The sequence below is a fragment of the Cygnus olor genome, chromosome 1 (assembly GCF_009769625.2).
Source record: "Cygnus olor isolate bCygOlo1 chromosome 1, bCygOlo1.pri.v2, whole genome shotgun sequence".
Classification (NCBI taxonomy): Eukaryota; Metazoa; Chordata; class Aves; order Anseriformes; family Anatidae; genus Cygnus; species Cygnus olor.
This window is the reverse complement of record NC_049169.1, coordinates 155,654,985-155,682,754: the sequence shown is the minus strand read 5'-3', so window position 1 is coordinate 155,682,754 and position 27,770 is coordinate 155,654,985. Positions and strand designations below refer to the sequence as shown.

Here is a 27,770-nt window from a genome sequence, read left to right as displayed (position 1 = left end):
GTTAATGTATAATTATCTATTTTAGAATCTGTTATATATCATGAAATAGTCACTTAAGTCTGCTTTATTACTGTACATGCTTTTCTTTACATGCCTCTGTTTTTCACATTCTCGTGCCAATTTGTCTTTCATATAAATCCCAAGCCATGCCATCCCAGCTTCATCAGTGATGCCAGTCCTAAAACCCAGCTGCTCTTCTGTCACTTTTGTCATCTTTTTGCATGCCTTTGCAATGCCTTGAATATGTTCCCAATGAAACACATCAAGTACAGCCATCTGCCTATGCTAACACAACAGGAAAACCTCTCATCTTGTCACTTGAAGCAAATCTCCTTCATTGTTTGTTGCTTCCTTGTTTGTGCAGAAAATGAACTGAAAAGGAACAAAATATCCCTAGGTTATCTATTCCAAATGTTTTTGAAGGTGGTCCATTCTTGATCCAAAGATTTCCCAATGAGGATTGTCCTCCTGTCACAAGGGTCTGCTTCTCCATTTGAATAGTTATTTATCATTGCCTCGAGTGATTCTGTACTACACGCAATTCTAAATTGAGTTCTTAGTTATCTTAACATTTGTATATGAAAAAGTTTACTAGGGTATAGAGTAACCTACCATTGGGGTAAGAAAACCATCTATCTGTGCACAGATCCCTTCCTTAACTGGCACATGTTCACTCTCCAAAAGTGACAAGACGATCAGTGTTTGAAACTGCAGTGCATAAATGTCCAAGTTTGAAATCAATGTCCCAAGGAGGACGCTGAGCAACAGCTACCTTTGATCCTTACTCTTGTAACAAAAAATAAAAATAAAATAAAAACAATCTGCTTTTAATAGTCTATTATCTTACATTGATAGCTGGAGTATTTTGGGTATGGCAAAAGAGAAGTGGGTTGATGAGAGTATGGCCTGACTTCACCTGATCCAAAGAACAAAGGTCCGTATGGTTATGAATAAATTACCTCACTGTATGAAAAAAAAAAAAAGAAAGTAAATAAAAATTCAGTAGTGCTTCAGTATAAGTCTTATGTAAGTCTTAGAGTAACCATTGAAACTATTAATTTTCAACAAGCACTGTAGTATCAAATGGGTAATTAAATTTTTTTAAAAATTATTTAATTCATTTTTAAGCATTCTTCCGTTTTGTTCTTTTTTCAGTTTCTTTTATTTATCATTACATCTAGATAGACATTGAGTGCAAGTAATCAGAGGAGTATACCTTTTAATTACAAAGTAATTATGAAGTTATTGTGTTGTACAATTGCATATTAATCCTCATGAAAACTAGCACTTGGTATATGCATAAACAAAATTTCTTTTGAAGTTCAGTATTCTGATAATTTCAAAATGTCAAGAAAATTTTGTCTAAATAATATGTGTAGATGTAGAGCTTAGTGACATGGTTTAATGGTGGACTCGGCAGTGTTAGGTTAAAGGTTAGACAAGGTGATCTTAGATGTCTTTTCCAACTTAAATGATTCTATGATTAAAATACAGTTTTTGTTGCCTTAGAAGTGCAAAATATTTACAAAATCTGTAGGTGAAACTAAATTGATAAGTTTCATTCTGATTTCCTACAGCTTCTGTAAGAAAAAAGACCTTTGACACCTCTTCATTTTTTTTTCTTCTTAAACTTTTACTTCATTATAATTATTTTAAAAGTCCCTTCTAATAAGATGAAGTTTGCAGTAAAACTTGAACCACTGCTAGTACTCAACATCATGAAATAGTTTGCTGTTATTATAGTGATTTATGTAAAACAAACAAACAAAAAACAAACAACAACAACAAAAAAGAAAACTTCTTCCTGAAAACAACCTGAACTGCAGGACAAAGTGGAGTGATAATGTCTGGTAGTTTACTTGGGTTTTGTAAGTGTAGTGGTGCAATGCAGTTCTTGGAGTAGTTGCAACTAGTGATGCTTCAGAGCAACTCCAAAGAGCAGCTCCAAACCAGCAGATGTACTTGTTGACTTCATCGGCAGGCAGGCCTCAAATCTCTGTAGTCACATCCTTGTGTTTTGTTCCTTCCAACTGCTATCTTACATACTATGCTCACAGTTGACAAGAATTTACTGCAACTGATTAGTGTTGATGAATGTTTCTTATGCCAAATACTTTGCTGCACAACCTTATTACATCGCCATTGTGTTGATTCAAGCAATATTTTTAATTAAAAATGGGGAAGGAAATTATGGTTTGTAGTAAAATCTCAGTTTTATAATACATATGAGATTTGAAACATACAGAGCTGTAGCTTTGTTCTAAATGTGGGAGCAGGGGGAAGTGGAAAATTTGATGATAATCAATGTTTCAAAAAGTTAAGATCTAAGAAATAACTAAAAAGGATTTTTCAAGAGGCAATCCAAATGGCAAATAGCTTTAATTAGTAATATTTTTAGTTGTGACTGTAATTTACCTCTGATTAAAAGATATATATATATATATATTTGTCTTTCTTTACTGATGGCAATTTTCAGAAGAGTGACAGTCAAATACTGTTTTAAAGCAGTACCCCTGTGCAAACCTCAGGGAATACTCTCTTTCCTTGATTCTTTCAGAGGGGTTTAACTTGCTTGACTTTTTGCACAGAGAGATAAATCACAGAATCTCAAAATCACAGAATTGTTATGGTTGGAAGGGACATCTGGAGGTCATCTGTTCCAACCCCCATGCTCAGTGTAGAGCAGGTTACCCAGGACTACGTCCAGGCAGCTTTTGAAGATCTTCAAGGAGGGAGACTCCACAACCTCTCTGGATAACGTGTGTCAGTGCTCTGTCACTTGCACAGTGAAGCACTTCCTCATGTTCACAGGGAACCTCCCATGTTCCATTTTGTGCATGCTGCCTCTTGTTCTGGCACTGGACACCACTGAAAAGAGACTGGTTCTCTTTCCTCCCTCCAGGTGCTCATTGTTAAGATCCCCCCTGTGAGCATCCTCTTCTCCAGGCTGAATAGTCCTAACTCTCATTCTCTCCTTATAGGAGAGGTGCTACAGTCCTTTGATCATCTTGGTGGCCCTACATTGGACTCTTTCCAGTATGTCTGTGTTTCTCTTGTACTGGGGTGCCCAGAACTGGATACAGTACTCCAGGTGGGGTCTTACCAGTTCTGAGTAGAGCAGAAGGATCACCTCTCTTGACCTGCTGGTGATACTTTGCCTAATACAGCCAAGAATACTATTAGGTTTCTTAGAAGCAAGGATATGTTGCTGACTCATATTCAACTTGGTGTTCACCAAGACTCCCAGGTCCTTTCCTGTAAAGTTGCTTTCCAGTTGGGTGGCCTCCAGTTTGCACTTCTGTTGAACTTCATGAGGTCAGCCCACCCCTCCAACCTGTTCAGGTCCCTCTGGATGAGAGCATGGCCCTCTTGTGAGCCAGCCACTTCCTCCATTTTTGTGTCATCCATTAATTTACTGAGGGTGCACTCTACCCCATCATCCAGATTGTTAATGAAGATGTTAAACAGGACTGGACCCAGTACTGAGCCCCTGGGATACACCACTAGTTATTGGCCTCCAACTAGACTTTGCACCACTGACCCCTACCCTCTGGGTCCCACCATTCAACCAGTTTTCCACCTTACTGACTACTGATCCAGCCCATAATTCAACAGCTTGCCTATCAGGATCATATGGGGGATAGTGTCAAATTCCTTACTGAAGTCCAGGAAGACAATATCCACTGCTCCCCCCTCATTCATCAGGATGGTGACTTCATTATAGAATTGCAGCAGGTTGATCAGTCATGAGTTCCCCATGGTGAATCCATGCTGACTACTCCTCATGATTTTCTTTTCCTTTGTGTACCTGAAAATGGTTTCCAGGATTAGCTATTCCATCAGGAGCTGAGGTGAGGCTGACCAGTTTGTAGTTCCCTCTGTTCTCCTTCTTGCCCTTCTTGAAGATAGGAGTGACATTTGCTTTCCTCCAGTCTTCAGGCACTCCTCCCAGCTGCCATGATCTGAAACACAGGTTATCAAGAATAGTCTTGCAATCACATCTGTCTGCTCCCTCAGCACTTGTGTGTGCATCCCATTGGTATTCATGGACATCAGGGCAAACGTCCAGTTTGTTCAAATATTCCCTAACTCGATCCTCTTTCACCAAAGATACATCTTCCTTGCTCCAGCTATTCAGTCTGGCTTCTGGGACTTGGTATTCCTGCTTAGGCTGGATAAAAATTTGTCTAACACCTCAATGTTCCTCCTTCCTTCTTTCTTTTCTTTTCTTTTCTTTTCTTTTCTTTTCTTTTCTTTTCTTTTCTTTTCTTTTCTTTTCTTTTCTTTTCTTTTTTCTTTTCTTTTCTATTTTTCTTTTTTCTTTTTTTCTTTTTTTCTTTTCTTTCTTTTCTTTTCTTTTCTTTCTTTTCTTTTCTTTTCTTTTCTTTTCTTTTCTTTTCTTTTCTTTTCTTTTTTCTTTTTTCTTTTTTTTCTTTTCTTTTCTTTTTCTTTTTCTTTTCTTTTTTCTTCCTTTCCTTTCCTTTCCTTTCCTTCCTTTCCTTTCCTTTCCTTTCCTTTCCTTTCCTTTCCTTTCCTTTCCTTCCTTTCCTTTCCTTTCCTTTCCTTTCCTTTCCTTTCCTTTCCTTTCCTTTCCTTTCCTTTCCTACACTTTCCTTTCCTACACTTTCCTTTCCTACACTTTCCTTTCCTTTCCTACTCTTTCCTTTCCTACACTTTCCTTCCTTCCTTCCTTCCTTCCTCCCTCCCTCCCTTCCTCCCTTCCTCCCTTCCTTCCTTCCTTCCTGTTGTTGTTCTCAAACATTTACTTCAGCAAAAGTAGAGATTTTTTTCAGCAAAAACTGGATGACAGATGTGATCTAAGTTGAGAATCAGTTGTACTGTGAAAAAAAAAAAAATCAGAGTAATAAAATGAATGTGAGAAAGATTTTCTTTGTTTATTTGGCTGTGATACCTAAAAATTCCACATTAGAGTGTTATCTTGGTGTAGCTGATATTCTTTGGACACTCCACAGGAAAAAAAATGTTAATGGTAAAACCTCAGCAGCTTGTTTTTCCATTTAACTGGAATAAAGACTGGTTGAAACCTGCCCTGAAGAGTTTTCTGGTTAGCATAATGCTAAGGAGAAGGGGAGGATGGATTGCTTGGCCTTTAACATTCTGTGTAACGTTTTATTCTTGGGGACGAACTATTTCTTTCAGTATTTTCACAATGGAAGTTCAAAGAACTAGGAAGGAGAGAAATAGTAAAAGCAAATCCATTTAGTAGGGAGAAAAAAAAAAAAAAAAAACCTTAGCAAAAGTGTTCTGAGTAATTTGCTGGAGCTGTCTGTCAAGGACTATAAAACAAACCAATCATCTCCACTAATTATTTTCCAGAGCTTGAAAAATACATTATTTTGAAAAAGAAACAAACAAACCAGAGAATCACAAAAGTGAAATATAGTTCCAGTACCTTGGGAAATTGTTTCTTCTGTTTAAAAAGTTAAAAATGAAGGACTTAGTTTTTAATTATCAAACACCTCTTTCGTTATATTTTAGCTGAAATTCTCTTTAAATTTATTATTATTATTATTTTTAATTTTAATGAAGTGGCAACACAAAAGCTTTAACCATTTTTTAAAGACAAACCCTGTTTCAGTAATATGAATTTTGTGTTTTACTTAGTCTTACAAAACCCACTGACAACTACAGATAAGTTAAGGTGCAGATATTGTTTAAATTTTGTCTTTCAAATGAGGACTAAAATTCTACCAGTACAGTTTTCTTTGGGGCAGAGAGAGATATTTTTAGTAATGTACAAAAAAATCCTTAGACATGCAAATGTAAATGTAAGTAGAAATATATGTAATATTCTTCTGTATGCACTATTTCACTAAGGTCCTCTTGAGTCTTTCTGACAGTGAAGATATTGTAATTTAAAGTGAGTTTTGACAGTATCAGTATGGAAAAACAAGAACAAAAAAAAACACGGCTGAGTTTTACATTGAATTATACCTTATTCTTTTAATAGCATCTAAGAAACATATATTTGTATGTAATAAGAAAGCATTTTTCAGTTTGCTCACTATTGTCCTAGTTAGACAATTAGACCTACAAACTTGTGATGTTGGAAATGAGAAATTGATGACAGGGTAAATTGTTTATCTTCTGCAAATAGTGTTTAATGGGAAAAATATGATTGATATTCCATTTGCTAGAAAACTTACTCATTTTAGTCTGTCTTAAAATCGATGATGACAGAATTACACAACATATGCACGTGAACACACAGATATACAGACACAGATTCTCACTTGTATAGAGGTACACATCCACACACCCCTCTATATGCATATATCTGTGATCAAAGAGGAAAAAAGAATTCAGTTTACATCTATGATATTGTTATCAGCCATCAGCTGAAGCTGAAGATTACAGTAAAAGACTGGATGAAAAAAAAAAAAAGTGTTTGCAATATATAAATCAGTTTGGATACTGATGAAAGCAATATTTCCATTTTTTCAGAGGAACACTTGTTTTTGACAGGAAGAGTTAAATGACTGTGTCAATATTGCCTTTTCTTTAGCATCCTCAGAGAAGGAAGATGCATACAGGAAGTCTGATGGACATAAATAAATAAAGGCAAAACAATTAGTTCTCAATCTCTTAAATCCCCATATGAGGCACTCAGAATTTATCTTTACCGAATAGATCAAAGATGCCATAAAGTTTGAACACTATTAGCTCAACATCTGCCAAACTCCCAAAAACTCAAGGTTCTTCTTCTGCTTTTAAATATCTGTGTGATAGATAAAGATACTATCTAAACAAAGACTGGAATTTTGCAACAGGGAATAAATTACACATAAAATTATGGCTATTAACTAAATTTATTAAACCTCAAAACACCAAGCAAGCTCTGTCTGAACACCAGGCTACAGTACATGTGGAGTTTAGGTTGAAAACTAGATAAACCAGAAGAACAGTAAATCAAGTTGAAATCTACTCCATTTGTGTTAGAAAATAATATGCACATCAGAGTTAGAGACAAATCTATGTAAAAATGCATTTAAATCTGTCTTGAGCTTCTTGTATTTCTTGTACTTCTCTGAAATCCACAAGTGATGCATGTTTAAAAATAAATAAATAAAATTAAAATAAAATTAACAACAAACCCAAATAGACTTGCTGGACCTCTGAAGAGCACAGATCAGAGTTAAAGACTTTCAGCTAAATTTCTGTTGTCCTGTTCCTGTAGAAATGCTGAAAGCATGAGCAAAGCATGTTGCAGAAGCATTAGCTTTTCACAGGCCCAACCAATAAATGGGGAATGATCTCTTCCTAAAAAGGACACTGATTCTGTAATACAATTTAAGGATATTAGCATGGATATTGCTTACAATACTACTGCTTCGCTGTTTTAACTGTTGCTTGCTGCTTCCCTGCCATTCCTAAAAGACAATGTTTATTTTATTCATTTATAACTATTCCTATGCCCTGTGCAACACTAATAATAAAGGAAAAAAAATTCTCTGAATTGATTACATATCCTTCAACAGAATGAGAACAAAAAAAGGAAAGTTGCATATACCTGCAACTCACAAATTTGTCTTTCTGTTAGGAAGGTTTTAAAAGTATATTTCATGATAAAATCTGAGCACTTCCACACACTAATCTCAGCTGGTGCAGCAATTCTAATGTTCTGAGGAAGAATTTATTGTTCTCAGAAAAATGTATATAGTGGGTCTCAATGAAATAGAAAATAATCTGCAGAATCTGTTAAGGCTTAGATGAGGCATATTGGATGATAAGCATATTGGTGCATTCGGCACCCTTATCACAGACCATGGAGTAAATTATTGTTCAGGTGTTTTAATTTTTAATTTTTCCTTTTTCTACATGTACTTAGACCTTGGTCATGAAAAGACAGAAGTATGTATGTATGTGTGTATGTATGTGTGTATTTATTATTTATTGTTTAATGCCCCCAGATAAAAATAATGATAATACTTACTGGTGACTTCAATTTAAAAGACAAAATTAAGAAGACAGTATTAAAAATGCAGTTTCCCTTGTACTGTTTCTGGGGTAAGAGAAATGTTTTATTCCCCAAAGTAATAACCAGAATCAAATGATGATGTATTCAATAAAAGGTGTAAAATCCCAGTTTGTTATATTGTCCAAAAAACACTTTTTTTTATAACTCACCCAATAGAGTTTCATTGTTTACATTTGAGAGTTTTTTTTTCTCTGTTCTTAAATCTCTCATTTTTATAAACTGTTTTAACATATATCACATTTCATGGTTTATTTGTAAGAAATAAGGACTAGACCTATATCAGTAAAGTGAGTAATTTTCAGTTAATATAGTTTCATTCTTATTTGCCAGTTTTAGCACCAGAGCTCCTCTGGTGGGACAAAGAAACAACATATCTGAGGAACCTGCAACTAAAATATCAGAGAAGAATACACAGACTAGGCATTGTCACTAATCTGTCCCTGGCAATATTTGTATTCACTCCTAACACAAACAACCTTACCTACTGGGCTCAACAAATGAATGACAAGCATTTCTCCCTTCCCTTCCCTTCCCTTCCCTTCCCTTCCCTTCCCTTCCCTTCCCTTCCCTTCCCTTCCCTTCCCTTCCCTTCCCTTCCCTTCCCTTCCCTTCCCTTCCCTTCCCTTCCCTTCCCTTCCCTTCCCTTCCCTTCCCTTCCCTTCCCTTCCCTTCCCTTCCCTTCCCTTCCCTTCCCTGCCCTGCCCTGCCCTTCCCTGCCCTTCCCTGCCCTTCCCTGCCCTTCCATGCCCTTCCATGCCCTTCCCTTCCCTTCCATGCCCTTCCTTCCCTTCCCTTCCATGCCCTTCCCTTCCCTGCCCTGCCCTTCCCTTCCATGCCCTTCCCTTCCATGCCCTTCCCTTCCATGCCCTTCCATGCCCTTCCATGCCCTTCCATGCCCTTCCATGCCCTTCCATGCCCTTCCCTTCCATGCCCTGCCCTTCCATGCCCTGCCCTCTCCTCTCCTCTCCTCTCCTCTCCTCTCCTCTCCTCTCCTCTCCTCTCCTCTCCTCTCCTCTCCTCTCCTCTCCTCTCCTCTCCTCTCCCCTCCCCTCCCCTCCTCTCCTCTCCTCTCCAAATCCACATAAATCTTTTCCTTGAGTAAATCCACACAATATCACTAGATGTGTCATTGTTCAGTTGTTAGTGGTGCTCAAAATCTTTTGGCAACAAAGTCATGTTGCCTTTCATGCAAATTAATAATCAGAAACAACACTTTCTGTTACAAGATACCTTTGGCTAACATGGACAGTATTTTAATTCATAGAAGGCAGGAGAGAAAGAAGTTTTAGAAGTAAATTGATAACTATACTGAAATAGTGTCATCATGCACACAATTTTAAGACAGAGCTTAAAAAAAATACTAAATATTTGGGGATGCCTGTTCTTTGTAGAACACTGTGAGAATACATTTATAAATTACTCTTGTTTATATATAACTTTATATATTTTTAACTTTCTATCTATATAACTTTATATAGATATATATGTATATATATAAAGGATGAATTTGTTAAACTTTTGAATAAAAATAAAATATCTAATGGGAAAAAACAACAACAACAAAAAAAAAACAGGTACTGAGAAACCACAAAACATAAATAACTTCTTTCACAAAATTGCTTTAAGTCAGAATATAAGTCTTAGTATTGCTGCTGGATTCAGTGTCAAAATACCATTGACTTTAACATAAGCAATATCAATAAGAGATTTGCCTTTGGAGTCACGTTGTACCAAGCAGAACTTTTCCTGTAAAGGAAATCGAGGCAAACATAGAGGCTCCTCTAGACCATCACAATCAGAGCTTTTCCTTCTGCTTTCTAATAAGGCATAAAAAAGCTACAGATACAGATAAACTATAGAATAAATGGAAGTAGTACTCTTTAATATTGATCTTAACTATCTTGCTTAACTAACTTGACTAGGTTAATACACTAAAGGAAACCACTGAAAATTATTTATAGTGATACTTCTATGATAAATGGAGGGAAAAAATCTCTTTTTCTGTCTATCTAAATATAACTTCAGATAAATCTCAAGCAATTGTTTATATTTCCATTGGATTAGAGTACAGTAACTGCCATCTGCCTTAAAATTATTTCTTTGGGAGGAATGATTTTTTTTAATTTTTCCCATGTGTCTTAATTTCCTTTCAGCATTTTCATTTATACAATTTATCCTATATTGTCAAAACAGTGAGTACATCCTTCAGGACCAAAATATAAACATGTCAATACAGTGTTATTTGTTGCCATAAATATATTTGCTTCATGGTGTTGTCTTTTTTTTTTTTTTTTTTTTTTTTTTTTTTTTTTGTCATCTACTGAATAAATGAACGAATAGATCTTCGGCCTTCATCATTTCTATCTATACCCTTAGATTACAAGCCAGTTATGAATCACTGTGCCTAGGAAATGTCAGTGATTTATCAACGATAAAACTTTCTTTTCTTCTGAGAACATTGAGGTTTGCATGTAAATACTTATGAACTGAAAGAAGATTATATGTAAGTTTCTACCGGCTGTCAATTCTTTGCATTTTTATTGCAAATTTAATCACATTAAATTTTGACACTTAAAATGCTGTATTCTCACTATACCAATATAAATAAATACATGCATGATTACATGATTTTGTAAAAGAGCTTGTGGTGGTTTTACTTGGGTGGGCGGCCGAGCTCCACCACAACCGCTCTCTCACTCCCCCTCCTCAAAGTGGAACGGGGAGAAAATATGATGAAAAGGGCTCAAGGGTTGAAATAAGGATGAGGAGATCATGCAGTAATTATCATGACGGGCAAAACAGACGCAGCATAGGGAGATAGTAAGATTTATTGCCTATTACTAACAAGCTAGAGAAGTGAGAAACAAAGGAAAGAAACCAAAAGCACCTTCCCCCCCATCCACCCTCTTCCACCTCCTCCCCCCGAGCGGTGCAGGGGAACAGGGGAATGGGGGTTATGGTCAGTCTGTAGCGCTTCTTCTCCACCGCTCCTTCTCAGTCACTCTCATCCCCTGTGCTGTGGGGTCCCTCCCACGGGATGCAGTCCTTGCTGAACTGATCTGGCATGGGCTTCCCACCAGGCAGCAGCTCTTCAAGAACTGCTCCAGATATGGGTCCATACCACGGGGTCCATCCCTCAGGAGCAAACTGCTCCACCCTGGATCCCCCACAGGCAGCAGCTCCTGCCAGGTCACCTGCTCCTGTGTGGTCTCCTCTCCACGGGCTACAGGTCCGGCCTGGAATCTGCTCCAGCAGGGGTCTTCCACAGGCCACAGCCTCCGTCGCTGCAGGTCCACCTGCTCCACCATGGTCTCCTCCACGGGCTGCAGCATGGAACCCTGCTCCACTGTGGTACTCCGTGGGCTGCAGGGGGACAGCCTGCTTCACCATGGTCCTCACCACAGGCCACAGAGGACTTCTGCTCCGGTGCCTGGAGTGCCTCTCCCCCTTCTTCTTCACTGACCTTCAAGGCTGTTTCTCACTCCGCTCACTCTCCCAGCTGCTGTGAAGCAGCGTTTTTTGTTTGCTTGTTTGTTTGTTTTCCGTGTCTTAAATATGTTCTCACAGATGCACGAACAACATGACTTACTGGCTCAGCTCTGGTCAGCAGTGGGGCCCTTACCTAACATGGCGCAGCTTCTAGATTCTTCTCACAGAAGCTACCCCTATGGTCCCCTGCTACCAAAACCTTGCTACATAAACCCACTACAAAGCTGCATCTCAGGAAATATGTATATATTATATATATATATATTTGTATTTATATGGAATTTTAATTCCATGTCTCTACTTTTCTGCTAAGTTTTATATCAGGATTAACATACTTAATTTACATGGAGAAACAAATGGAAAGGAATCTGTTGTCTTACTTTGAGATTTGTTATGAAACTGTCAAAATGACAGCACAAAAATATCTTCTGTCTTTACTCACCAGGACAAAATTTAGAAGTTGGTAACTAGTGAGCTAACAGGATTTCCAAACTAGGAAGGTTCACATCAAGGAATGTTTGTGAACTTCCTAAACTGTAGGGAGTTCCCAAAGTTTTTGTTTGTTTGTTTGTTTTTCACATTTGAATTTAGGGAGATGTTCTTGCTTGTCTTGTAACTAGCAACTTCTGTGTGAATGGCCTTGGAGAAAAAATGTAATTGAAACCATCCCAGCTTGCACAGACTCCCAAACCGTAATGAAATTAATTCATATTCACCTAAAGTGGTGTATATTCAAGCTGGAATGCCAAGATATATTTCAAGATGTGTTTCAAGCAGGTATTCTATATATGTTTGTTTCAAAAAATATGTTAAAGTAGAATGAGTAGTCCCCCTCTATTTCTTTCCTCTTCTAGCAATATTTTTTCTTTCCTTTTTGATAGCAAGTTTTGCATTTTTGATGTTGAAATTTGAAAATATTCAGAGGCATGTTTTTTCCCACCATTCCCTCCTTCCTTCTTGTTTACCTAACTCCTCCAGCCAGCCAATATTTTTAAGAATCAGGAAAAAAATGCAGTAAATAAACTTTATTTTAAAGTTAAGTGCCCGAAGGAAATATTTTTGAAAAAAAAATATATATATATATATAATTTTTAATTAAAAAAATAATTTTAAATACTCATGTACTTTTTTTTTTTCCCCTCAAGGACAGTACAATAACACCAAAAAAAATCTACATTAAAAACAAATTTCTGAATATTTATAGGAGATGTAATATCAGGAGGTGAACAAGGTAGACTGTCACTTTAATGGACAGCTCATTTTAGTCAGATGTAAAAAAGCTGAAAAAGAATTGAAAGTGGTCAGGTCTTTTTATTATTTTAACATACTACTTAATGAATTAAAGACTGATCCCAAGAGATTATACAAACTGCTGTCTGGCTTGGTTGGAAACAAATAAAACACTAGGAGTCAGAAAAGCAGCTTTTCTGAAATGTGTCATAAGAAGCAAAATGCATATTGAAAATACTTATGCAGAAGAGGTTTCATGAAGGTATAGGTATTGGAAACTTCTAAGAAAAAATAGTGATATTTTCAATGTGGTAAATCATACCAGTCATCATATCTGCAGTCTGATCTACAGAATTTAATTCAATAGAAGATGCAGACCACAAAATTCTCTTTTTCTGTTTGAACTAAACATTAATTAACTAAAAAAAGTAGCATACTGAGAAGAAAAATATCTTTTTATTTCCTCTCATCACATGATGAAACTGGAAAATATCTTAATTTACTTTCTGAGTGAAGCATCCTAGGTAAATTTGTCCCTTGAAGGCATTTACAACATAATACACTCAGCATACAAACCTGTGCATCTTGATAAGACTCTGTCCTTACTCCCATTTAACAATAAAAACTCCTGTCTTCATTTCAATTTCTTAGAGCTATAAAATTATGATAGTGGAAAAACATTTTTACCTTGCAGCAGTATTTAAGTGTATTATTTTAAAATACTGTATTATGAACTCTAGTGTTTTTACCCACAGCTTTTGTGATGTCCTATATATAGGACCATATAAATAAGGAAGAGTGTATATATTAAGACCATATATGTGTCATATGTCTGAAGATGTATGTATTTGTTTTTGTTACTGTTGTAGAAATAATAATGTTGTTATAAATGTCATTTAGAATCAGAAAAATCAGTCAGTGACATAAAAAGATCTGAATGAGACTGTTTAAACAAATTCCAGTCTTGGATTTTGCTACAAATTTCATGTGGAAAAAAAATAACACCACATTGACTTTTCAGTGTTTTTAAAAAAGGCTAAATTTTTCATGAAGAGTTATCTGCTAGCTCTTCTTCAATGCTTTCACTCCTTTTTCACACTCCATATGTTTGATTTGCCACCTGTAAGCAGTTATACAATCTACTTGCTGTTATCCTCTTTTGCATAGGTTTTGGCATGAACAAATATGCTAATCAACATAACCTTCTTAAAGTTACTGTAGAAACAAGGGTTCTGTGAAAAAAAAAAAAAAATATCAAGGTATTGCATTCAAAGCATACAATACTACTCAAAATTTTGAAATTAGAACAGAATTATTGGCTACAGTGTATCTGTTGCAGAGTGGACCTTTAGGAAGGACAACCATTGCTTTTTAAAGCTTTCTCTGGGTCTAAAGCATTTAGCCTGACCTTGGATCTTGGTTTACCAAGAGCCATGAATTAAGAAGGTATGAAAGACTTGGAAGGTTTTCTGTTTACAAGTCTGGCTTAGGCAGAAAACTGTTAAAAAAAGGGGGACTAATTTGTAGCCCCAAAGCATGTGGTATAATCAGGCTCATACCCATATTGCTCTATGTCATCTTGAGCAGAAGCTGCCTACTTAACGTTGTGGTTTAACCCGGCCGGCAGCTAAGCACCACACAGCCATTTGCTGACCCTCCCCCCTCCCTCTCTGGAATGGGGGAGAGAATCAGGAAAAAATGAAAGCCTGTGGGTTGAGATAGACAGTTTAGTAGAACAGAAAATAATAATAATGGTGATAATAGCACTACTACTAATAGTGTGTACAAAACAAGTGATGCACAATGCAATTGCTCACCACTTGCTGACCGACGCCCAGCCGGTCCCCAAGCAGCCGGTCCCCCCTCCCCACCAGCCCCCCCATTAATTGTTCAGCATGACATCAGATGGTATGGAATACCCCTTTGGCCAGTATGGGTCAGCTGTCCTGGGTCTGTCCCCTCCCAGCTCCTGCTGCACCCCCAGCCTGCCGGCTGGCAAGACAGTGTGAAAAGCTGAAAAGTCCTTGGTTTAGTGTAAGCAATGCTCTGCAACAATTAAAACATCATTGTGTTATCAACATTATTCTCATCCTAAATCCCAAACACAGCACCATACCAGCTACTAGGAGGAAAATTTACTCTATCCTAGCTGAAACTAGCACAGTAATCGCACACTTCATATTCTTTGTACTTGATTCTTCTGTGGTCCTAAAATAACATAATGCTGTAGCATTATTGGTAAATTTATTCAGTTCAAAATATAATAGGAGGTTTTGTTCCATCCATTTTTTTATTTTTTTTTTTTTTTTTTTTTTTTTAATCGAGAGCTTATGGCAATTCAAAAAGCAATAACAGGGATCTTTCTGGAAAAATGTTGCATTATTTATATCCTCAATTATTAATATTTTGAGTCCTCTCTCTTTTTGTTTCCATTACTTTCAGTCCCCTTTCTTGTATTTCATAGGCATTAGGCCTTTGGTTGACAATTTAATTACAGTATCTAAAATCAAACTTAAACTATCTAAAGGTTGTGATCTGATTAAAAAGAAAAAAAAAAGGCTGAGTCACAGTTGAACCTCACATTTATATGAAGTTATGCATTGAGTAGGAAGGTAAGTAAGAAAAATATGACAAGTTTGGATGAGTTTTATTTTTGAGGTCTGTGGTTTCATTCCAACTTGGAAAACAGAAACTTAGATCAAAATGAAAGATGATCTTAGCTTGAGTGTGTGTGAAACAAAGTTGGCGAACTGTGTTCAGTTCTGAGCAGAAGAATTAAGGTGCAGAAATGATCATGCAGTTCTGTGGGAGCATTTAATCAAGCAAGGCATTGGTCAGAGAATGTGATTCCATTTTTTTTCTTTGATCAGTTACACTTTCAACCCTGTGGACATTGTTCACTGTATTACTTCTAATCTTTATCTAATTAATCTGTTCTGATTATATAGCCTCTTTAAAGGAAATTCTGTTAACATTAAGAAATCTGATTTACCAATAAAATAACAGACACAAATTCACCTTGATCATTTTGTACTTTGAATGTTTCTTGTCAGACATATCTTAGATGGTTTGTTGACTGTGAATGATGCCTCAAATTAACATTAAATCTCTGATTGCTGATTCTCTTTTAGAAGTCTATAATCACAGATCTGTAGCTTGACATCAAGTACACAGTATTTGCCTTTAAAAATGCAAAAAAAAAAAATATTAATAGCTTTTAGTGAAGTTAATGGCACCTGGACTATAATTTTCCTCATTATAAAACTATAAATCTCTTTCAAAATCATAAAATACTGTGAGAGCTATTAACTAGTAATATATTGAATTTATTGTGGTTGTGAATCCCTAATTTCTAATTTAGAAAAGCACCGAGAGAAGAGGTTATTTACTTACAGGTGTGCGTATTTTTATACATCTTTTTATAAACCATTCTTTGTTTTTTGTAATCTGAGTCTTTTACAGAATGTGATTTGTTGCCTTATCTCATGAATGCATTATAAGCAGACTTATCTTGATATTTTTCATTACAGAAGTGGCCAAACTTGACTACAAATTTTCAGAAAATGTTTTCAACTGTTTCACAGGAAGAAAGTGTAGTTTTTTGTGGTGTGCATTTAATTACATAAGTAATTCTGTGCAAGTGTTCATCATTTATACATATTATTGGTTTTAGCAACAACTTTCTGGCCTGATTGTTTAAATCACCACACCAGAGCCGAGTTCCATCTCCTGTATCTCCTCATGGACCCTAAATCAAACCAGAGGAGGCACACATTAGAGAAATGTGACACAGTAGTGCAGTAACTTAAAGTCATATAGAAATAGAAGGTCTGCTCCTGTGACAGTCTATATAGCTATCAGTGAAGAACCTCCTATAGGTGCTTTACACAGTTTATCAGATAAATTAACACACTTTTGTTGTTGTTGCTGTTAATTACAGATATAACCTTTACTTGCCAAGAAGACAGATACCTTAGAAAAAATGGAAAAGATAATTTAATATTGTTCACGTATATGGTTTACTAGGTGTACACTTTAACTGAACATTGTCAGTCATTTCTTATAATTAAATTTGTGATATACGAGAAAATAAAATACATATGACTTCCTTTAGATAGCAAATAATGGTAGTAATCAGGAAAAGAATATTGTGAGTTTTATTATGACATTTTCTGTTATTGTTATTACTTTTTAATGACAGATAAAGCAAATGGTATTGACAATTGACTATTATTGACTTCTGTCAATAGTATCGTCTTTCACTGTCATTAAACAAAAGTAATAAAAGGAGTTTTACAATTGTTTTACAGTTTTAGATGTATGCTGGGCAAAGCTAGCAGAGGTTTTTTTACAGACATGCCCTAAGTTGGCTTGAAATTTCCATCTGTTATTAGTGTGACACATCTTCCTGTGGCTCCATCCATGCAGCAGTAGCCAAGGAATGCCTTGTTCTGTGTAGTTTCTGAAAGAAAGAACCAAGTGAAAAAATGTATTCTAAGTGCTCTGATGTAGACAGACGCCTAAGAATCTTCCTTATACTAAAGAGAAATAACCAGAAACAGCCATGATGTTGAAAGTAGTCTTTCCCTCCTTTCTTCCTGGCTCTATCTGCAGAGAGTTTCCTGCATAGAAAAAGAATTCCCTTTTAATGATATCTGTCCATATTATGTCAGCTGAAGTGCACAAGTAAACAGGTTATGCTGCCTTGTCATCTTTATGGGAAATAACTTGTTTAACCATAATGAAGAAGAATTACTGATTCGTCAAGGAAAATTCAGTGCCTATAAGACTGAGCACAAAATGTTATTTTAATTTAAAAATAAAATAAAGTAAAATAAAATAAAACAAAACAAAAAAATAAAATAATAAATAAAATAAAATAAAATAAAATAAAATAAAATAAAATAAAATAAAATCTTCTGGATTTAAATGCTTTTATGAAGTTTGTAAAAGTACTCCGGAGTCTTTTTTTTTTTATCCTTTTCAGTCAAAAATGTCATTTCAAGAATATGATTGCATAACAGAAGACTAGATCTAGACAGGAATTTCTTTTCAAGCTGATCTTTAATCATAAAGGTCAAACCTTTAACATTAGAACACTGTAAGGGCAAGAAACTCTTACATGCAGTCATTGATTTTGGAGACCCTGAGCCTTGCCACATATCTCAGGCACTGACAAAACGTGCACTGACAAAACGCAGTAATAGAAAGAGATAAAAACTTGTTCAGTCTTTAATTGTGACAAAATTTAATAGAAAATAAATAAAACAAACAACAACAAGAACAAATGTGTAGGACTAATGATAAAATCAGATCTCAGACACTATTTGAAACAGTTGAAATCTGCAATTGTTGCAGGCTAAGATACTGTCTACTCCTCCTAAAAGCTTTCATTTTCCTTTTGGCAGAAATTATTGTGCTAGCTGATAACAGCATAGTTGATGTCAATTATAATGAGTTAAAAGTTCTCAGAGCAAAGCTATGTTCAAAAATATTGATTTAAAGAATATTGTAAGCTTTTTTTTTTTTTTTTCTGATAGGCTGCAGGACTGCTCGTACTTACAAGTTTGCAGCATCTGCAGTGCAAGGTACACCTGCCTTGTGTCCTCCTCGGGACCTCTTAAAATCAAAGACAATGTCACTCCTGCTTTGCCAGGCTCCCTGAATGCAGAGTCCTTCATCCTCTGAAGGACCCTCCACTAATCAAGGTTCAGGATCTTTGAAAAAGGACTGAGGACTTGTTCAACTACTTTGGTTCCAGATTCATTGTATACAGAGAGTGTTAGCCTTAAGAAACATGGGTGCAAGCCCTCTTTAATAGACTATATGTATCATTTTTTGAGCTAATTTTATGTAGGGGTATAACTATAGCCTTTGGATGCACAAGAAAAGGTACAAAACCCTGACAACTTGACCCGAACAAGAAGCATAGAGGATTTCTATCTTCTATCACAGAAATCCTGGAAAATAAGTAGATTTTCAAAACTGGCTTGCTCTCAGAAAGCCTTGGGTCTGTAACAGCAAAGAAACCACAGAGCCCTGAATTAAGAAGTCTTCCTGTCTTCCCTACCTCTGCTGGAGCAGCACTATTGCCTGAAGCATCCTTAGCCTAAATACTTCCAGGCCCCCAGACACACATACCAGCTGCCTGGTGCCTCGGTTTCTTCACCGAGTTTCTTCAAGGTTCAGCTTGCCTGAAAGATGGGAGGACCTGGACACCTCAGCCTGTAGCCAGGCTCTTGGAGATCTGTCAGCTGGTTATTGAAACTAACAGCCTGGTAGCAGCAGCGAACAAAGGATTTCAAGGATGTTGGTCTGTCTTGGTGAATCTTGAAATTCCTAAGGAAATAAAATTTATTGAAAATATTTCAGAATTTCCTGCTTATTCATCAAAAGTTTGCCTATCCATGTTTTAATAATAGAGCAAGTGGTCTCGTCCTATAGTTGTCAATATCTATAAAGAATCTTTAGATTCATATTGATAATTAAAAACCTTGTAATTCAGTTTTTTTATTCATATTTTACTGCACATTTTTTCAGTACAGTGAAGTTATGTTTGTCATATAAGTGAACCAAAACAGCCTAAAAACAGTCAAAGAAAGTCAATAGGAAAAATATTAGATAAAAGAACTTTCCAACATCACATTATCAGTGAACATCTGTACCCATACTTCTTCCTCCTGTGTCAGCTGGTATCCCCTGTCACTGAAGAAGTGTCATTTTTGGTAGGAGTGGGAAGAAAAACGTCTGAGTTCCTAAATTGCATAAGTTTTACTGTGGGAAGTCACAGAACATTCTGTTGAACACCTTTAGGAAAGAAGCAAATATTTATTTCTGTACTTCTGAGTCCATCCTCCTGAAGGAGATGCCACTGGCAATAAGCAGCTTGCAGAAGAAAGGCACCCCTCTACTGAGGTTGTCTTCTTCCACCTGACCCATTAGTTAGAGCAGCTGGGAGCAGCTTTTCTCCTGACCCTTGGGAGTCAGCCCTCTCTGACTCTTTTTACTTTTAGTAAATTTTGATGTGTACCAAGAGACTCTGCAAGCAGGATACACACAACATAAGAGCACATGTTAATCATTTTCTGGTTACTATACATGATGGATAACTAGGAGTAATGACCTACGATGCAAAGCAGTAGTATGATCAATGATGAGACACCCAATAAGTCTCTGGTGGCTATGCAGTCATCAGTCAGGCAGGGAACGGGCTGATCTTCCTTGTTGCTGGATATCTACCTTCCAGTTTGCCACTTTTTTTTTTTTTTCATGGGTTTTTATACCTTCCCATACTAGGTAGACTTCTTTTAAATCCTCCAACTCTCAAAATCCTGTCAGTGGTTTTGTTTCCAGTACCTTTCATGGCTTTAGCATTGACTTTGTCATAGTGTAACAGTAATTAGATCTGTAAAACTGAGCTGAGTTCATGCAGCCAAGCTGCACCAAACTTAGCTCTCAGACAGTGGAACCTTTGCATGGAGGGTAACAGGATATTATTCGTTGCATGTTTTTGGACTCTTTTGCATTCAGGGATTTCTTTATTAGTTTATTTCTGGCTATATTTCTAGCAGGTTTCTGTGGGCAGAAAAAGGAAAGATTTTTTTGTTTTGTTTTGTTTTCACTTTTAATATTTTTTCTCCTATTTTATTATTATTAATTTTTATTTTATTTATTTTAATTTAATTTATTTTTGTTTGTTTGTTTGTTTGTTTCCTATTTTACTGTGTCTGTCTGGGAAGAAGTTAGCTTTCCCTACAACAGCCCATATAGTGCTCTTGTATCTAGAACATCATTGGTATCACACCGATGTTCTGGCTATTGGTGAGCAGTGCTGACACAGCATATAAGCTGTCTCCCAAGGCCAGTAGGCTGGGGATGGACAAGAGGTAGGGAGAGGACATCACCAGGACATATGACTTAAACTGACTGAAGAGCACAAGATACCATTACATACCATATGACATTGCACCCAGCAATAAAAGCTGAGAAAGAGGAAGGGGGGGACTCTCGCTGGTCTTCCCAAAGGAACTGCTACCTGTATTGAGGCTCTGCTTCCCAAGACATGGCTGAACATCACTTGTTGATGGGTTACAGAGAATAATTGTTTTCTAATTTTGCTTCTGAGCAGCCTTTGCATTTTATTTTACTTTTACTTTAAGCTGTTCCTTATTTCAACCCATGTCCCTTTTTTTCATCATATTTCTCACCCCTTTTTTTTGAGGAGGGGGAATGAGAGAGCAGTATGTTGGGCCTTACCTGTCTATCAGTGTGAAACCACCTATAAAGTCAAAAACACACAAACACGGAAAATTACTTTTCTTTTTGCCTTGCAACTTTTGTCATAGTTAGGTTAATACTTAGGATCTGGAAGGGACAGTTTGTTCTTTACAGTTGTTGATTCCAAATAGAATCAAATAGAATCAAAAAAAAAAAAAAAAAAAAAAAAAAAGACAAATGACAGAGCTTCTGGCCCTGTAATTTGATGGGTAGACCTTGAGCAACTACAATAAAAGGTCTCTGAGGTCTTTATAAGTTTTAGTTTCCATTTTTATACCTTCTTTTCCTTAAGCAATTAAGGAAAGGGAAAGTTAAAAGGCTTAGCTGAGTTCTGTGATTAGGCTGATGAGTATCTCAGTTTATGGCAGAAACACCAAAGTCTTATCACCAAAATGCCCAATACTGCCTTCATATTAAGATCAGCATGACATATATTGTAGTTGTCTTTGTGAACTGTTTCTACAACTGACATTGCAGGGAAGTGTGTCATTACAAACCAAAAGACAGGAAGGTAAGTTTATCTGTTTAATGTTAGCATGAAAAGGTTTCTTTAGGCTGACTGAAGCTATGTGAATGAGGGAAGAGCACTGTGGTTAAGGACTCTTAAACTGATGTTGCTAAGTTTAGTATTTTAGAAACATGGATTTTATATATGACAATACAGTGATCAGCAAGGGATCTGCATGTCTTTAAAGTATTCTTGACAGTGCAATCAAATGTCATGATTGTAGTTCATGCAACTTTAACTTTTGTTGCATATATATTACTAATGGGGTAACCATTAAGGATTTTTTTTGGGCTTGTCCTTAAGGATTCATTTTGTCAGTATAGCCTACCCAGTTAAGCTCAGGCAATGAACTCCACTCTGTCCTATTGTCATATTTCTATGGGTACTTGAACTAAGCAGTGTAAATCTGTTTGAATACATCACATGCTGCAATTACATCTTTGGATTTCAGTGTTATATGACACATGTTGATCAAAATGTTTATAATTACATGATTGTGGACAGTGTTATCATAGAATCAGAGTATGGTTTGGGTTGGAAGGGACCTTAAAGATCATCTAATTCCAACCCCTCTGACATGGGCAGGGACACCTTCCACTAGACGAGGTTGCTCAAAGCCCCAACCAGCTTGGCCTTGCACACTTCCAGGGATGGGGCATCCACTTCTCTGGGCAATCTATAACTGGGCATCCTGCTAATAACTAAATTGTCCTGAGAGCAGCTGAAATACAAAATATGCTTTCACTGTGTTTTGTGATCATAGTGAAGTAATGCATTGCTGGTATTCTCTTTCTCACTATAATGCTGTATAAGATATTTCTGATATTATGGTAGGGGACATAACAAATAGCAAAAGTTGGTTGATGGGGAGGGGAAGTTGGCCACTGTTCCCAGGTGGAAACAAACTTTGAAGTCAGAAAATTGCAGCCATCTAGCCAGTGAGATGATGAAACTATACGGTACTGAATCACAGCCTTATGGTTTGCTTTCCACAACGCACTGAGCAAAATGCCAGTAATATACCCCCCAGGAGGTAACTAAAGATTCTTCTCACAAACTGTGCTAACAAAAAACAATTGTCTGGCTGTCTATGCTTGGAAAATAAAATGAACCTGAGTGTTAGAGTAGTGATACTGCTTCTAGTAGTTTAGTTAGGAAGGCTCTAGGGATTTCTCTTTCTTTAGCATCTGTGTAGTCCTAGTCTGAACAGGTTTACCTTGGCCTCTGCTTCTGTAACATATTACTGAGTGCTTCCCAAGGACTACAGGGTCAGGGCTTCTTGTAAATGAATGTTCCCTGTGGGACCCATAATGAAGAGACTGTTAACTAATTATCGGTCTGTTTGGAAGGCATTCATTTTTTAATTGACCTGAAAGCACTCAAGGAACAAAAGGAATCTGAGGAAAGATTATTTGGGTACAGGGCAAACAAATGAGTCATTCTCCTTCATAGAGTAGTTGCACTGGTTTATTGGAATCCACTGGACATGCAAGTTTTGCAAGTTCAGCATTCCAATGATTAAAATTAGGGGAGTGATGTCTGACGACTTGATCTGTATGTTACAGACAGTTTTCGCTCCCTTCCTTCAGCTGTCATTATCTCTGTAAAAATTGCTCCAATCATCACTTGTCAGGCCAACATTACAAAGGAATTAATTTAAATCATAATCTGTTTCCTTTTAGTTTAAGTAGGAAAGTTCAATTCTGTGCCTTGAATGTCAGGTGGAATTTTACAGAGGCTGCTTGCAGGCTGTTATACCCCACAGAGAAGAAAATTACAAATTCAGAAGAAGCCTTAGGTCTTTTGGTTAGAGATCAGATTTTGTCCAACAAAATGATATTTTCATTTTCACAGTTTGAATAGTGGCTGAGGTGATGAAATTCATGTTTCTAATTTAGTTAAATAATTTAATGCAGAAAATATGACACTGCTGTTTAGTATTTTTTTAGTTAAAGGTGATTGTGAGTCAAATTGTTCTACAGCAGCATTTTCTATTCACATGTTTGAGTGGCAGATTGATGAAAGTGTTGGGGAAAACTAGTTTTCCATAATAGAAACAATAATGCAATCATAAAAAGTTCTCCAGTGCTCCAGATTTTACCAGTAAAGCACTTAAGAAACTGCAAACTTTGAAAAGCAGGTGTTCAGAAACATATTTGCCAATGCAGAAAAAGATCTAAATCTCAAAAGAGTGGGCAAGGTTTAAAGCTGAATGAGAGTTTGGTTTGGTTTTTATTCTATTAAGCATTTAAAAAATAATTTTAAAAATGTAGAAGATATAGTGGAAAATATTAATCTAGAAGCAAATCTGTTCCAGACAGCTGAGAGATTAGAAGCTCTGAAGTGTATAATAAATTACACTACCTTGTCCACGAAAGACTGAATATAAGCAGGTCTGAAGCAGATCTGTAAAGACAGATATTTATAATTTTAAAGAACATGGTTAATGAGGAAGCCCCATCACATTAATCTAATTAGCAGTATGAAGGATGAAAACCTTCAATTCAAAAAAGCTTCTTCAATTCCTTTAGGCTCCGTTGATGCCTACAGAGTGTCCAAGTTTGAAAGCACACCTTAAATTCACACTTTTTTTTATTAGCATTTATTCATTGTTGGATTCATGAAGCAGTATGGTCACTGTAAGTTTCAGTTCTCACCAGTCATAGAGTTCATCCAACCATTCTGGAGAAAGAAGAAAATCAGAAATATATATATATATATATATATGAAATTACGATTAGCATAGAAACTATAAAATATTGACTACCTCAGAAAGAAGTGTTACTGAAATTGTTAGACATGCAATGTGACCTCCTCCTTCCCCCTCCCCCCCCTCCCCCAAATAAATAAATAAATAAATAAATAAAAATCTGGCACTGTAAACATTTTATACAGTTATGCTTCCATTTCTAATATTATAACCAGCGATTGCATCAGGTATTTAGGACATCTGGTGGTGAGATTGTTAAGGGTAGTGTTATATTCCGTAGGGTTTACTGTTCCTTCAAATTCCATCTTCTCCAAATAGCTACCACATTTAAATCAGTTCTGGCACTTTTATACATATCAGAAACATTTATTCAGCTTGAGACTTGTAAATTGCAACTTTTAAAAACTCTTGTGTAGCATGTTTTGGGGACACGAAACTAAACTATCTTAATTAAAAAAAAAAAATCTATAAACTGTTTTTATCACACTTCAAAGCAACATGCTAGCCAAATTACCAAGTTCAACTGCAAAATTGACCAGTTTGGATCATATGAAGGCAGATGTGAGATTACAGTTGTAATAAAAATGAAATACTAGTAGCTGATAACATAGTTTACAAAAGGAGATATGTAGGTCAGTATCTTCAGATGAAAATGGTGGTTAGAAGAGTTAGTGTAGATTGCTGGGAACTGCTGAGTTAATACTTGTTTAATCTGGCAAAATGCTGGTAACCACATTCTGTCAAATTTGTCTGTGGAGACACCATTTACCACAAGGAAAAATTAGTCAGTTACATCCAATGACAATTATAGCATAAAAATCTTTGCTAAAATTAGCACATGCATATATACCACTTGGAGTTTCCCAGGGCAAGAATTTGTACATAAACTGTGATCATACTTTTAGCCTGCAAAATACATAAGGTGTGTAAATACACAAATCAGTGATTAAACTCTTTTCTAAGTGATAAAATACAAATGTTATAAAACACAAATGGTAAATGATCCTGTTCAAGGAAATAGAGAAAGCCCAATCAAATAAAGCCTGCAGATTTATTTCCAATTCAAGCAGTCTGTTCTATCACAGATTTGCACAAAATAAGGGAAAAATCCAAAATAAAGTGCATACCCCCTAAAACAAACAAACAAACAAACCAAAAATTACTTTTCTTTGGAGAAAATCATGACCTTTTTTTATTTTTCTAATGATTGAGTGAATGATTTGTCCATTCTAACGCAAATTGGAGGTTTAATAAGAACAAACACAAAATAGGAATCACTACCGTTAAAAAGCAAATTAATATTACGCATACAGAAAGGATTGTTTGTCAGAGAGTTTCCACTCACCATTCCTAGGAAACATCCCAAGGTTTGGACCGAATTGTGAGTCGTTGGAGCCTGCAGCCACTCATGCTCAATACAAATATGATAGAGCTTATGAGCCTCAATTTTCAAAGCCTTCATCTTTGCTAAGTGCACCTGAACATCTCAAGCTGATAGGTCAACACTCCACCGCCGCATGGCAAAGGAAAATGTTTTTGCTGTATCTGTAACCTGACCTGAGCCTCCAGTGTAGGAAATGGGAGGAAGAAAAAGATGATCTTGAAACAAAATATGAAGAGCAGCATGACATGTTTCAGTATTAGTTCTTTCCATGAAAATGCAGGGAGAAGAAATAAAAATGTGGTGGTTTTTTTTTTTTTTTTAAAAAAAAAAAAAAACAAAAAAAACTGATTATAAATTAGCAATCTGTTTGTAATGAAGATGTTAGTACACATGATTTAGGAAAACGCATTGTTAGGAGATCAAAGCAATGAGGTGATATAGAAGCTGTGAGCATTTATTTAATTAGGAGTTTCACATTTCATCAGCTAACAGACTCATGAATAAATGAATATCTGTTGAATTAAAATTAAAAAAAAAAAATGGAAATATATGTACGGGTATAAGAAATAAGGACAGTAGAAATCTGAATGAATTTGTAGCAGCTAAGCTGGATTTTAGAGTAAATTGGGAAGTAGTTTTTTCAGTAAAGAGAAAATAAGAACATAAATAAATAAGCAAGAGGAAAATTAATATTGCTACAAAATTGACTGTTATACTGTGTTCAATATACTTGAATGTGTCATAATATTCAGCATGACATAACATCTTAAAAACCTAGACCACGGCTGTTACTCAGTAAACACAGTGCCTTGATGAATAACATTAATAACATTAGTTCACTTGATAGTCCGACAGTTCTGAAAAACAAAGAATACCATATGGAAGAAAAAACAAAAAAAAAAGTAAAATAGAGGAAATAAAATTTAATTTTATTAAAATTCATGACATCAATAGCACTAAAGGATATTGTCATTACAGAAAGTGTAAACTAACACTGTGACTGAAAGTGGGAGAGTAGGTCTCCCCAGTGCTTTCCAATAAGGAAAAGCACCTGGGTTTTTGTAGGAAGGGGTTTTCAGATGTATGGATAAGATATATATTTTTTTATTTCATCAAGCACACAGCACTGCTTCTAAAGACACAGTATTTCAACTTTTCTTGTATTTGTGACACCTAATAAAAACTCAGAACATTGCTGTTACTAAAACAAGGCTTATTGTATCTTAATATGGTACCTGTTCAGTCGCATGTTACCTGTTGAGTAGTTTCTGTTTAATGTGACAGCAACACAGAGTGTAAAGTGAGCATTTTTTTGCCACTGTCATTTATATTTGACAGCATCTGGCTCACTGGTCTCTTCATGTGTTGTTTCTGGCTTAGATGTGTGATCTTGAGAATGGAAAGGAATTAACTTACTGCACTGGTAAGGCATAGCAGACATAGGAAAGAATCCTTACAATATTTTGATGATCATGGGGTATTTCTTCTCCCATGTTTTTTACATTGTTTTATATAATGGTGTTTTTGTAAATGATTGGTACTTACAGGTAGTACTGCAGAACAGTAACTGATAATAATGAAATGATCCTTCCTGAAGATGTATAGCCATGAGATTTTAAAAAAGTCTTGACGCTGCTAAAAGAAAAGTCATAACATTATAGTTCATATATTATAAGTTATTGCCGGAAAAAAAAAAAAAAAAAGTGAGGGTAGATGGGTCAGGGTTGAGGAATGACTAAGCTTCAAATCAAAAGACTTCATTCAAAAACTAAACTAAATTTAAAAAAAATGAATAAAGTGAGGGCATACTCAAGACAATGTTTATTCTAAGCATGTACAAACCTATTTTTGATGCTGTTTTCAAAATGATGCAGCAACTAAATGTATTACACCCCTGGGAAATATAAACCTCAGGGCCTGATTCTCCTCACTACATAATAAGAATGGTGAAAAGAGTCTTAAAGTAGGTATAAATTGCATTTAAATCTTCTTTATGGCTCAGCAGTGGTACAAAGGGACCTTGATATAAATGAGAATCAGGTCCCCCATATTTATTTAACCCTTGGACTCTGTATATCATTTTATTTGCGCTTTTAAGAGATTTGCAGAGGGATTTTTAATCAGGATTCAGTGTACAGAAAACTAAATGTTTTCATTGCTTTACAAGTAACTT

General features: G+C 36.0%; 1 protein-coding gene across 1 annotated transcript in view; it reads left to right on the top strand.

Annotated features, from left to right (window-relative positions):
• GPC6 (glypican 6) overlaps positions 1-27,770 on the top strand; it is an 810,618-nt gene that overhangs the window by 213,024 nt on the left and 569,824 nt on the right. The window lies entirely within an intron of this gene.